Source organism: Hemibagrus wyckioides, linkage group LG26, assembly GCF_019097595.1.
Source record: "Hemibagrus wyckioides isolate EC202008001 linkage group LG26, SWU_Hwy_1.0, whole genome shotgun sequence".
Lineage (NCBI taxonomy): Eukaryota > Metazoa > Chordata > Actinopteri > Siluriformes > Bagridae > Hemibagrus > Hemibagrus wyckioides.
Genome location: NC_080735.1, coordinates 2,878,207 through 2,891,892, shown reverse-complemented (window position 1 = coordinate 2,891,892; position 13,686 = coordinate 2,878,207).

Below are 13,686 nucleotides of genomic sequence, written 5' to 3'. Positions count from 1 at the left end.
GTTTAATCCACACAGAATGTTTATTTGGAGTGTTTGTGTTTATTCCACACAGAATGTTTATTTGGAGTGTTTGTGTTTATTCCGAGTGTTTGTGTTTATTCCGCACAGAGTGTTTATTTGGAGCGTTTGTGTTTATTCCGCACAGAGTGTTTATTTGGAGCGTTTGTGTTTATTCCGCACAGAGTGTTTATTTGGAGCGTTTGTGTTTATTCCGCACAGAGTGTTTATTTGGAGCGTTTGTGTTTATTCCACACAGAGTGTTTATTTGGAGCGTTTGTGTTTATTCCGCACAGAGTTTTTATTTGGAGCGTTTGTGTTTATTCCGCACAGAGTGTTTATTTGGAGCGTTTGTGTTTATTCCACACAGAATGTTTATTTGGAGTGTTTGTGTTTATTCCGCACAGAATGTTTATTTGGAGTGTTTGTGTTTAATCCACACAGAATGTTTATTTGGAGTGTTTGTGTTTAATCCACACAGAATGTTTATTTGGAGTGTTTGTGTTTATTCCACACAGAGTGTTTATTTGGAGTGTTTGTGTTTATTCCACACAGAGTGTTTATTTGGAGTGTTTGTGTTTATTCCGAGCATTTGTGTTTATTCCGCACAGAGTGTTTATTTGGAGTGTTTGTGTTTAATCCACACAGAATGTTTATTTGGAGTGTTTGTGTTTATTCCACACAGAATGTTTATTTGGAGTGTTTGTGTTTAATCCACACAGAATGTTTATTTGGAGTGTTTGTGTTTATTCCACACAGAATGTTTATTTGGAGTGTTTGTGTTTATTCCACACAGAATGTTTATTTGGAGTGTTTGTGTTTATTCCACACAGAATGTTTATTTGGAGTGTTTGTGTTTATTCCACACAGAATGTTTATTTGGAATGTTTGTGTTTATTCCGCACAGAGTGTTTATTTGGAGCGTTTGTGTTTATTCCGCACAGAGTGTTTATTTGGAGTGTTTGTGTTTATTCCACACAGAATGTTTATTTGGAGTGTTTGTGTTTATTCCACACAGAATGTTTATTTGGAGTGTTTGTGTTTATTCCACACAGAATGTTTATTTGGAATGTTTGTGTTTATTCCGCACAGAGTGTTTATTTGGAGCGTTTGTGTTTATTCCACACAGAGTGTTTATTTGGAGTGTTTGTGTTTATTCCGAGCATTTGTGTTTATTCAACACAGAGTGTTTATTTGGAGTGTTTGTGTTTATTCCGAGCATTTGTGTTTATTCCACACAGAGTGTTTATTTGGAGTGTTTGTGTTTATTCCGCACAGAGTGTTTATTTGGAGTGTTTGTGTTTATTCCGCACAGAGTGTTTATTTGGAGTGTTTGTGTTTATTCCGAGCATTTGTGTTTATTCCGCACAGAGTGTTTATTTGGAGCGTTTGTGTGTATTCCGCACAGAATGTTTATTTGGAGTGTTTGTGTTTATTCCGCACAGAGTGTTTATTTGGAGTGTTTGTTTTTATTCCGAGCGTTTGTGTTTATTCCGGACAGAGTGTTTATTTGGAGTGTTTGTTTTTATTCCGAGTGTTTGTGTTTATTCCACACAGAGTGTTTATTTGGAGCGTTTGTGTTTATTCCGCACAGAGTGTTTATTTGGAGCATTTGTGTTTATTCCGCACAGAATGTTTATTTGGAGTGTTTGTGTTTATTCCGCACAGAATGTTTATTTGGAGTGTTTGTGTTTATTCCGAGCGTTTGTGTTTATTCCGCACAGAGTGTTTATTTGGAGCGTTTGTGTTTATTCCGCACAGAGTGTTTATTTGGAGTGTTTGTGTTTATTCCGCACAGAGTGTTTATTTGGAGCGTTTGTGTTTATTCCGCACAGAGTGTTTATTTGGAGCGTTTGTGTTTATTCCGCACAGAATGTTTATTTGGAGTGTTTGTGTTTATCCCGAGTGTTTGTGTTTATTCCGCACAGAGTGTTTATTTGGAGCGTTTGTGTTTATTCCGCACAGAGTGTTTATTTGGAGTGTTTGTGTTTATCCCGAGTGTTTGTGTTTATTCCGCACAGAGTGTTTATTTGGAGCGTTTGTGTTTATTCCGAGCATTTGTGTTTATTCCGAGCATTTGTGTTTATTCCGCACAGAATGTTTATTTGGAGCGTTTGTGTTTATTCCGCACAGAATGTTCATTTGGAGTGTTTGTGTTTATTCCGCACAGAATGTTTATTTGGAGTGTTTGTTTTTATTCCGAGCGTTTGTGTTTATTCCGCACAGAGTGTTTATTTGGAGTGTTTGTTTTTATTCCGAGCGTTTGTGTTTATTCCGCACAGAGTGTTTATTTGGAGTGTTTGTTTTTATTCCGAGTGTTTGTGTTTATTCCGCACAGAGTGTTTATTTGGAGCGTTTGTGTTTATTCCGCACAGAATGTTTATTTGGAGTGTTTGTGTTTATTCCGCACAGAGTGTTTATTTGGAGTGTTTGTTTTTATTCCGAGTGTTTGTGTTTATTCCGCACAGAGTGTTTATTTGGAGCGTTTGTATTTATTCCGCACAGAGTGTTTATTTGGAGCGTTTGTGTTTATTCCGCACAGAATGTTTATTTGGAGCGTTTGTGTTTATTCCGCACAGTGTTTATTTGGAGAGTTTGTGTTTATTCCGCACAGAATGTTTATTTGGAGCGTTTGTGTTTATTCCGAGCGTTTGTGTTTATTCCGCACAGAATGTTTATTTGGAGCGTTTGTGTTTATTCCGAGCGTTTGTGTTTATTCCGCACAGAATGTTTATTTGGAGTGTTTGTGTTCATTCCGAGCGTTTGTGTTTATTCCGCACAGAGTGTTTATTTGGAGCGTTTGTGTTTATTTCGCACAGAATGTTTATTTGGAGTGTTTGTGTTTATTCCGCACAGAGTGTTTATTTGGAGTGTTTGTTTTTATTCCGAGCGTTTGTGTTTATTCCGGACAGAGTGTTTATTTGGAGTGTTTGTTTTTATTCCGAGTGTTTGTGTTTATTCCACACAGAGTGTTTATTTGGAGCGTTTGTGTTTATTCCGAGTGTTTGTGTTTATTCCGCACAGAGTGTTTATTTGGAGCGTTTGTGTTTATTCCACACAGAATGTTTATTTGGAGTGTTTGTGTTCATTCCGAGCATTTGTGTTTATTCCGCACAGAGTGTTTATTTGGAGCGTTTGTGTTTATTCCGCACAGAGTGTTTATTTGGAGTGTTTGTTTTTATTCCGAGTGTTTGTGTTTATTCCACACAGAGTGTTTATTTGGAGCGTTTGTGTTTATTCCGCACAGAGTGTTTATTTGGAGCGTTTGTGTTTATTCCGCACAGAATGTTTATTTGGAGTGTTTGTGTTTATTTCCGCACAGAATGTTTATTTGGAGTGTTTGTGTTTATTCCGAGCGTTTGTGTTTATTCCGCACAGAGTGTTTATTTGGAGCGTTTGTGTTTATTCCGCACAGAGTGTTTATTTGGAGCGTTTGTGTTTATTCCGCACAGAGTGTTTATTTGGAGTGTTTGTGTTTATTCCGCACAGAGTGTTTATTCCGAGCGTTTGTGTTTATTCCGCACAGAATGTTTATTTGGAGTGTTTGTGTTTATCCCGAGTGTTTGTGTTTATTCCGCACAGAGTGTTTATTTGGAGCGTTTGTGTTTATTCCGCACAGAGTGTTTATTTGGAGTGTTTGTGTTTATCCCGAGTGTTTGTGTTTATTCCGCACAGAGTGTTTATTTGGAGCGTTTGTGTTTATTCCGAGCATTTGTGTTTATTCCGAGCATTTGTGTTTATTCCGCACAGAATGTTTATTTGGAGCGTTTGTGTTTATTCCGCACAGAATGTTCATTTGGAGTGTTTGTGTTTATTCCGCACAGAGTGTTTATTTGGAGTGTTTGTTTTTATTCCGAGCGTTTGTGTTTATTCCGCACAGAGTGTTTATTTGGAGTGTTTGTTTTTATTCCGAGTGTTTGTGTTTATTCCGCACAGAGTGTTTATTTGGAGCGTTTGTGTTTATTCCGCACAGAATGTTTATTTGGAGTGTTTGTGTTTATTCCGCACAGAGTGTTTATTTGGAGTGTTTGTTTTTATTCCGAGTGTTTGTGTTTATTCCGCACAGAGTGTTTATTTGGAGCGTTTGTATTTATTCCGCACAGAGTGTTTATTTGGAGCGTTTGTGTTTATTCCGCACAGAATGTTTATTTGGAGCGTTTGTGTTTATTCCGCACAGTGTTTATTTGGAGCGTTTGTGTTTATTCCGCACAGAATGTTTATTTGGAGCGTTTGTGTTTATTCCGAGCATTTGTGTTTATTCCGCACAGAATGTTTATTCCGAGCGTTTGTGTTTATTCCGCACAGAATGTTTATTTGGAGTGTTTGTGTTTATTCCGAGCGTTTGTGTTTATTCCGCACAGAATGTTTATTCCGAGCGTTTGTGTTTATTCCGCACAGAATGTTTATTTGGAGTGTTTGTGTTCATTCCGAGCATTTGTGTTTATTCCGCACAGAGTGTTTATTTGGAGCGTTTGTGTTTATTCCACACAGAATGTTTATTTGGAGTGTTTGTGTTCATTCCGAGCGTTTGTGTTTATTCCGCACAGAGTGTTTATTTGGAGCGTTTGTGTTTATTTCGCACAGAATGTTTATTTGGAGTGTTTGTGTTTATTCCGCACAGAGTGTTTATTTGGAGTGTTTGTTTTTATTCCGAGCGTTTGTGTTTATTCCGGACAGAGTGTTTATTTGGAGTGTTTGTTTTTATTCCGAGTGTTTGTGTTTATTCCACACAGAGTGTTTAATTGGAGCGTTTGTGTTTATTCCGCACAGAGTGTTTATTTGGAGCGTTTGTGTTTATTCCGCACAGAATGTTTATTTGGAGTGTTTGTGTTTATTCCGCACAGAATGTTTATTTGGAGTGTTTGTGTTTATTCCGAGCGTTTGTGTTTATTCCGCACAGAGTGTTTATTTGGAGCGTTTGTGTTTATTCCGCACAGAGTGTTTATTTGGAGCGTTTGTGTTTATTCCGCACAGAGTGTTTATTTGGAGCGTTTGTGTTTATTCCGCACAGAATGTTTATTTGGAGTGTTTGTGTTTATTCCGCACGGAGTGTTTATTTGGAGTGTTTGTGTTTATCCCGAGTGTTTGTGTTTATTCCGCACAGAGTGTTTATTTGGAGCGTTTGTGTTTATTCCGAGCATTTGTGTTTATTCCGAGCATTTGTGTTTATTCCGCACAGAATGTTTATTTGGAGCGTTTGTGTTTATTCCGCACAGAATGTTCATTTGGAGTGTTTGTGTTTATTCCGCACAGTGTTTATTTGGAGTGTTTGTTTTTATTCCGAGCGTTTGTGTTTATTCCGCACAGAGTGTTTATTTGGAGTGTTTGTTTTTATTCCGAGCGTTTGTGTTTATTCCGCACAGAGTGTTTATTTGGAGTGTTTGTTTTTATTCCGAGCGTTTGTGTTTATTCCGCACAGAGTGTTTATTTGGAGCGTTTGTGTTTATTCCGCACAGAATGTTTATTTGGAGTGTTTGTGTTTATTCCGCACAGAGTGTTTATTTGGAGTGTTTGTTTTTATTCCGAGTGTTTGTGTTTATTCCGCACAGAGTGTTTATTTGGAGCGTTTGTATTTATTCCGCACAGAGTGTTTATTTGGAGTGTTTGTGTTTATTCCGCACAGAATGTTTATTTGGAGCGTTTGTGTTTATTCCGCACAGTGTTTATTTGGAGCGTTTGTGTTTATTCCGCACAGAATGTTTATTTGGAGCGTTTGTGTTTATTCCGAGCGTTTGTGTTTATTCCGCACAGAATGTTTATTTGGAGCGTTTGTGTTTATTCCGAGCGTTTGTGTTTATTCTGCACAGAATGTTTATTTGGAGCGTTTGTGTTTATTCCGAGCATTTGTGTTTATTCCGCACAGAATGTTTATTCCGAGCGTTTGTGTTTATTCCGCACAGAATGTTTATTTGGAGTGTTTGTGTTTATTCCGAGCGTTTGTGTTTATTCCGCACAGAATGTTTATTCCGAGCGTTTGTGTTTATTCCGCACAGAATGTTTATTTGGTGTGTTTGTGTTCATTCCGAGCATTTGTGTTTATTCCGCACAGAGTGTTTATTTGGAGCGTTTGTGTTTATTTCGCACAGAATGTTTATTTGGAGTGTTTGTGTTTATTCCGAGCGTTTGTGTTTATTCCGCACAGAGTGTTTATTCCGAGCGTTTGTGTTTATTCCGCACAGAATGTTTATTTGGAGTGTTTGTGTTTATTCCACACAGAATGTTTATTTGGAGTGTTTGTGTTCATTCCGAGCATTTGTGTTTATTCCGCACAGAGTGTTTATTTGGAGCGTTTGTGTTTATTTCGCACAGAATGTTTATTTGGAGTGTTTGTGTTTATTCCGAGCGTTTGTGTTTATTCCGCACAGAGTGTTTATTCCGAGCGTTTGTGTTTATTCCGCACAGAATGTTTATTTGGAGTGTTTGTGTTTATTCCGAGCGTTTGTGTTTATTCCGCACAGAGTGTTTATTCCGAGCGTTTGTGTTTATTCCGCACAGAATGTTTATTTGGAGTGTTTGTGTTTATTCCGAGCGTTTGTGTTCATTCCGAGCGTTTGTGTTTATTCCGCACAGAGTGTTTATTTGGAGCGTTTGTGTGTATTCCGCACAGAGTGTTTATTTGGAGTGTTTGTTTTTATTCCGAGCGTTTGTGTTTATTCCGCACAGAGTGTTTATTTGGAGCGTTTGTGTTCATTCCGAGCGTTTGTGTTTATTCCGCACAGAGTGTTTATTTGGAGCGTTTGTGTTTATTCCGCACAGAATGTTTATTTGGAGCATTTGTTTATTCCGCACAGAGTGTTTATTTGGAGCGTTTGTGTTTATTCTGCACAGAGTGTTTATTTGGAGCGTTTGTGTTTATTCCGCACAGAGTGTTTATTTGGAGCGTTTGTGTTTATTCCGCACAGAGTGTTTATTTGGAGCGTTTGTGTTTATTCCGCACAGAGTGTTTATTTGGAGTGTTTGTTTTTATTCCGAGTGTTTGTGTTTATTCCGCACAGAGTGTTTATTTGGAGCGTTTGTGTTTATTCCGCACAGAGTGTTTATTTGGAGCGTTTGTGTTTATTCCGCACAGAGTGTTTATTTGGAGCGTTTGTGTTTATTCCGCACAGAGTGTTTATTTGGAGCGTTTGTGTTTATTCCGCACAGAGTGTTTATTTGGAGCGTTTGTGTTTATTCCGCACAGAGTGTTTATTTGGAGCGTTTGTGTTTATTCCGCACAGAGTGTTTATTTAGAGCGTTTGTGTTTATTCCGCACAGAGTGTTTATTTGGAGCGTTTGTGTTTATTCCGCACAGAGTGTTTATTTGGAGCGTTTGTGTTTATTCCGCACAGAATGTTTATTTGGAGCGTTTGTGTTTATTCCGCACAGAGTGTTTATTTGGAGCGTTTGTTTATTCCGCACAGAGTGTTTATTTGGAGCGTTTGTGTTTATTCCGCACAGAGTGTTTATTTGGAGCGTTTGTTTATTCCGCACAGAGTGTTTATTTGGAGCGTTTGTGTTTATTCCGCACAGAGTGTTTATTTAGAGCGTTTGTGTTTATTCCGCACAGAGTGTTTATTTGGAGTGTTTGTGTTTATTCTGCACAGAGTGTTTATTTGGAGCGTTTGTGTTTATTCCGCACAGAATGTTTATTTGGAGTGTTTGTGTTTATTCCGCACAGAGTGTTTATTTGGAGCGTTTGTGTTTATTCCGCACAGAGTGTTTATTTGGAGCGTTTGTGTTTATTCCGCACAGAATGTTTATTTGGAGCGTTTGTGTTTATTCCGCACAGAGTGTTTATTTGGAGCGTTTGTTTATTCCGCACAGAGTGTTTATTTGGAGCGTTTGTATTTATTCCGCACAGAATGTTTATTTGGAGCGTTTGTGTTTATTCCGCACAGAGTGTTTATTTGGAGCGTTTGTGTTCATTCCGCACAGAGTGTTTATTTGGAGCGTTTGTGTTTATTCCGCACAGAATGTTTATTTGGAGCGTTTGTGTTTATTCCGCACAGAGTGTTTATTTGGAGCGTTTGTTTATTCCGCACAGAGTGTTTATTTGGAGCGTTTGTATTTATTCCGCACAGAGTGTTTATTTGGAGCGTTTGTGTTTATTCCGCACAGAGTGTTTATTTGGAGCGTTTGTGTTTATTCCGCACAGAGTGTTTATTTGGAGCGTTTGTGTTTATTCCGCACAGAGTGTTTATTTGGAGCGTTTGTGTTTATTCCGCACAGAGTGTTTATTTGGAGCGTTTGTGTTTATTCTGCACAGAGTGTTTATTTGGAGCGTTTGTTTATTCCGCACAGAGTGTTTATTTGGAGCGTTTGTATTTATTCCGCACAGAATGTTTATTTGGAGCGTTTGTGTTTATTCCGCACAGAGTGTTTATTTGGAGCGTTTGTGTTTATTCCGCACAGAGTGTTTATTTGGAGCGTTTGTGTTTATTCCGCACAGAGTGTTTATTTGGAGCGTTTGTTTATTCCGCACAGAGTGTTTATTTGGAGCGTTTGTGTTTATTCCGCACAGAGTGTTTATTTAGAGCGTTTTTGTTTATTCCGCACAGAGTGTTTATTTGGAGTGTTTGTTTTTATTCCGAGTGTTTGTGTTTATTCCGCACAGAATGTTTATTTGGAGCGTTTGTGTTTATTCCGCACAGAATGTTTATTTGGAGTGTTTGTGTTTATTCCGCACAGAGTGTTTATTTGGAGCGTTTGTGTTTATTCCACATGGTCAGGATGTGTGTCTCACATATGAATCAAAAACCTTGTCAATGAAACATCATGCAGAAGACAAACAAGGCTCACAAAAGAATTTACTCATGCACACACACACACACACACACAGAGTAATAATGATGAGAATGAAATGCAGAGATCAGATTTGTCTCCAATATTAAAAAGCTGTCATCAGCCCAAGTTCCTGCGTCCACAGAACAGGGCGGAAGCTCAGAGGTCCGGGGTGGCACGGCTCACGTCCTCACGCTGGTGGCTTTCGGCGGCGGTTGCCATAGAAACAGAGGTGGCTGGCAGGAGCGTCGCCGAGCTATTAAACTGCCATAATGATTATACTGCACATGGGGGAAGGACCAGAAGAGCTCTTTTCTTCTCTGAATGCAAATGACAGCCAAAAAAAAATGTGTGATGCGTATATATTTAAATACATCAATACATCATTCCATCTCTGAGTTAAAGAAGAGAAACTAAAAGGAAAGAAAGGATTAGTTTAACGAGGGGGAGTGAAAACATGAGGGAAAAAAGCAGCGGTGTCAGGTTGTGATTAGATAAGGTTAGGAGACAAAAGGATGAGATAAAAGAACTGAATTTATTTCCTTTCCCTCTCGGGTTTGTAAAGAACACTAGACTTCATTCTGTGGAACGGCTGAATATAGAAAAAAAGCTACACAGGAAGGAAGGAAGGAAGGAAGGAAGGAAGGAAGAAGGGAAAGAAAGAAAGAAAGAAAGAAAGAAAGAAAGAAAGAAAGAAAGAAAGAAAGAAAGAATATTTATATGTAAAGAAAGAAAGAAAGAAAGAAAGAAAGAAAGAAAGACATTCAATGTAACTATAAATGGCTAAAAAATTAAGACTTTTAGAAAGAAAATTGAACACTAAGGAAGACCTACACAAAAAAAAAGAAAAAAGAAAGACTTCATAGACCAGACACTGCTGCAAAGCCTCGAGAAAACCTGCAGAATATTCACTCAGCATCATCACATGACACCACAATGTGACGCTTTTAAACGTGTTCACTATATAAAAAAAAAAAAAAAACAATAAAAATTTGGCTAGCTTCATTACTCTGCGTCAGCTAGCTGCTAATGCTAATCCGTGTAAGTGTGATGCTTTTAAACGTGTTCGCTTTAAAAAAATAAGAAGAATTTAGCCAGCTTCATCACTCGGCGTCAGCTAGCCACTAATGCTAATCCATGTAAAATCCTACAGTGGCACATTCGGGTTGATTTAGTAACAAAGCAGGATGATGGCAGCTGGTCAAGTTCTGTTGAAATGGACTGAAGGAAAAACGTGTGTCCACCACATGGACGTGTGCATGTGATGCTACATGTCCCCTCAGAGGGAAGATCATGTTAACTGAGCTCCACACCGCACCATGATAGATGGCTCCTTCTCATTCTGTGACACCAGTTATTCCTTGCCGGAGACTTCTGGAACTCTTTGGAACTCCTGAAGCTGGTGTTTCAAAAGAGGCGGAGCTTAAAAAGACTGGTGTGGAATTCTTACATGGGGCTACGCAAGCAACGTGGAATGTGGTTTTGAGGATTTATGTCGAAATCATTACACAACTTATCTGTGAGGTAAGTGCACATTAGTTGAGAAGGTAACTGTTACCATGGCGCAGTGTAATTCTCGAGTAGGATTAACACCAGTGTTCAGGCCACAGGCATCATCATCTATCACTGATAATTTTCCTACGCCAGCATAACCTTAAGTGTTTTATTCCTTACGTAACATTTTAAGAAGAACTACCGAGCCATTTTCACCTACTCACCTGCTTCCAACTTCCTTTATTCACTCCAGTCAGTGATAATCCAGTGTTACTGACCCTCGACTGGACCTGATTAGTGCTCAGCAGCCAGAGCAAGATTGAGATAAGATATCTTGATGATCTCTACATGGTTCTTAGGGGCTGAAGATCTGGTGGTGCTTAATTGCACCTGGAACTTCAAGCCATTTCATCTTCACGTCTGAGATTTCATCATCTTTGTCCTTGAGAGTTTTTTTTATTGCTTTAATCTTTAAAAGTATGAGTGATGGAAGCAAATGCTCGGGTTCGAGCTTGACTAAATGAAACCCTGACCATAAATTTGTGTCTGCTGCCATCTGGTGGTCAAGAGAATTATCCATTCTGGTGAGCAAAGGGATGCCAGGTCTAAGACACTGCACTGGTCTGTGGTGCTGAAGAAGTTTGTGGATAAAGTTTGCAGATTTACATCTAGAACCTCACTGATCCTCCTGAGCTTTGGGTAATGACCGTAAGAATAAGGTTTCGTGGTGGAAATGATGGTCCTCTGCAGGGGTAATAAGGGAACTTTTGGATCAAGAGTTAGTATGGTAGCAAGGATGTCCCACAAGGTGTGTTTCTGTTGGAGCTGTAGGAGGTACTTTCCACCTGGTCCCAGGGGCAGACTGGCAGGTTAGGCACATCTGGAGATCCAAACAACCTAGCAGGAGCTGGAATTCTGTGGGCAAGGATAGAGAGACCTGAGCGGAACTTGTCAACTTATTGCCACCAAGAAAAGCAGAGGGTAAATGAATAAATGCTTTTCTATTCAAATATCTGGAGCGTCACAGTGGAGCCACACCCACCCAGTCCCACCATTTATTTTTCTCATAAAAGCACAAAAAACTACAAATAACACCCATCTAATACAAATGAAAGAAGCCCATCATTGAACTGCAAGATTTCTGTAAAATTTGACATGGTTTGTGTTTGACTCTAAGGAAGCTTATTTTGTAAGAGCTGGATTTACCCTCCTCTGGATCAGGTATAACATTCTGATCACTGAGAGGTGAAGTGAATAAGACTGATGATCTCCTCATCATGGCACCTGTTAGTGAGTCGGATATATTAGGCAGCAAATGAACATTTTGTTCTCAAAGTTGATGTGTTAGAAGCAGGAAAAATGGACAAGTGTAAGGACAGGGTCATGGGCCACCAAAGCTCATTGATGCATGTGGGGAGTGAAAGCTGGACCGTGTGATCCGATCCAACAGACGAGCTACTGTTGCTCAAATTGCTGAAGAAGTTAATGCTGGTTCTGATAGAAAGGTGTCAGAATACACAGTGCATCACGCTTTGTTATGTAGCTGCAGACCAGTCAGGGTGCCCAAGCTGACCCTGTGCACCACTGAAAACGCCAACAATGGGCATGTGAGCATCAGAACTGGACCATGGAGCAAAAGAAGAAGGTGGACTGGTCTGATGAATCACGTGTTCTTTTACATCACGTGGATGGCCAGGTGTGTGTGCTTTACTTACCAGGAGAACACATGGCACCAGGATGCACTATGGGAAGAAGGCGAGCCGGCAGAGGCAGTGTCATGCTTTGGGCAATTTTCTGCTGGGAAACCTTGGGTCCTGCCATCCATGTGGATGTTACTTTGACACGTACCACCTACCTAAGCATTGTTGCAGAACATGTACACCCTTTCATGGAAACGGTATTCCCTGATGGCTGTGGCCTCTTTCAGCAGGATAATATGCCGTGCCACAAAGCAAAAATGGTTCAGGAATGGTTTGATGAGCACAACAACCAGTTTGAGGTGTTGACTTGGCCTCCAAATTCCTCAGATCACAATTCAAATGAGCATCTGTGGGATGTGCTGGACAAACAAGTCCGATCCATGGAGGCCTCACCATGCAAATTAAAGGACTTAAAGGATTTGCTGCTAACATCTAGGTGCCAGATCCCACAGCACACCTGCAGAGATCTAGTGGAGTCCATGCCTCGATGGGTCAGGGCTGTTTTGGCAGCAAAATAATATTACCAACACAATATTAGACAGGTGGTCATAATGTTATGCCTGATTGGTATGGAATGAGGTAGACAAAGATACTTACATTTTTTTAACCTTCGTCAATTTCTACTTTTATTAAACACCTTCCTTTCCATTTCTACAGAATACCAAACAAGTTTCTTTATAAAATTAGTGAAATGTTTGACTTGGGAGTGCCAATGTGGATCCAAAGCATAGAAATATACCGCCATCTACTGGTACATGGATGTCATTGCAGAATACCATTCATTCCAGTTTACTGTTTTTTTCCCAGACTTTCCACTATGAGATCCTTGGATAGTTCCTTACTTCCTAAACAGGCTGTACTATGGGTTGTAAATTTTTATGAAACATCATTTGCAAAGCGAACTGCATAAAACCCTGTAAACCTTCGCTTCACCTGTGACTAAACTTCACATTTACCTTCGCAATACACCATCACAGTCTGTACATCCTGCAATCATCCCACGTACACGTCTGAGGCAAAATGAAGATGTATATACAAACACCAATCTTCTATCCCCTTCAACACTCAGTAAATGGTTTGGTTAATCACCATGTCAGAGCGAGAACTACATGAACAACCCATCTTTGATGTTACTTGCTGCTAGTGTAGATCAATTTGTTCCACCCAGTTTGTTTAAAGGGGCGGGACAAGTGTGTTCCAGAGGAAATCTGATTGGATGGAAATTGCATAAGTACAGGATGAGTCATTCATTTTTTTCTTTAAATAATTTTGGTGTCAATATCAGTACATGACTCGTATACATTCATTCTGACTTCCTGGGAATGTTCCAGAAAAATGCAGTCACGTGGAGACCAAAAATGAGGAGACCCTTGAGCTCAACCTAAAAACTCTTATAGAACAATTACACACATTCACACCAAGCACAGTAAAAAAAAATATGGAGGCCACAATATACTTTGAATATATTGAATATATACACTATATTGCCAAAGGTTTTGGGACGTCTGCCTTTACATGCACATGAATGTAATATAGAGTTGTCCCGCCCTTTGCAGCTATAACAGTTTCTTCAGGGAAGGCTTTCGACAAGGTCTAGGAGTGTGTATATGGGAATTTTTGACCATTCCTCTAGAAGAAGCACATTTGTGAGGTCAGGCACTGATGTTAGACGAGAAGGTCTGGCTCACAGTCTCCACTCTAATTCATCCCAAATATGTTCTATCGGGTTGAGGTC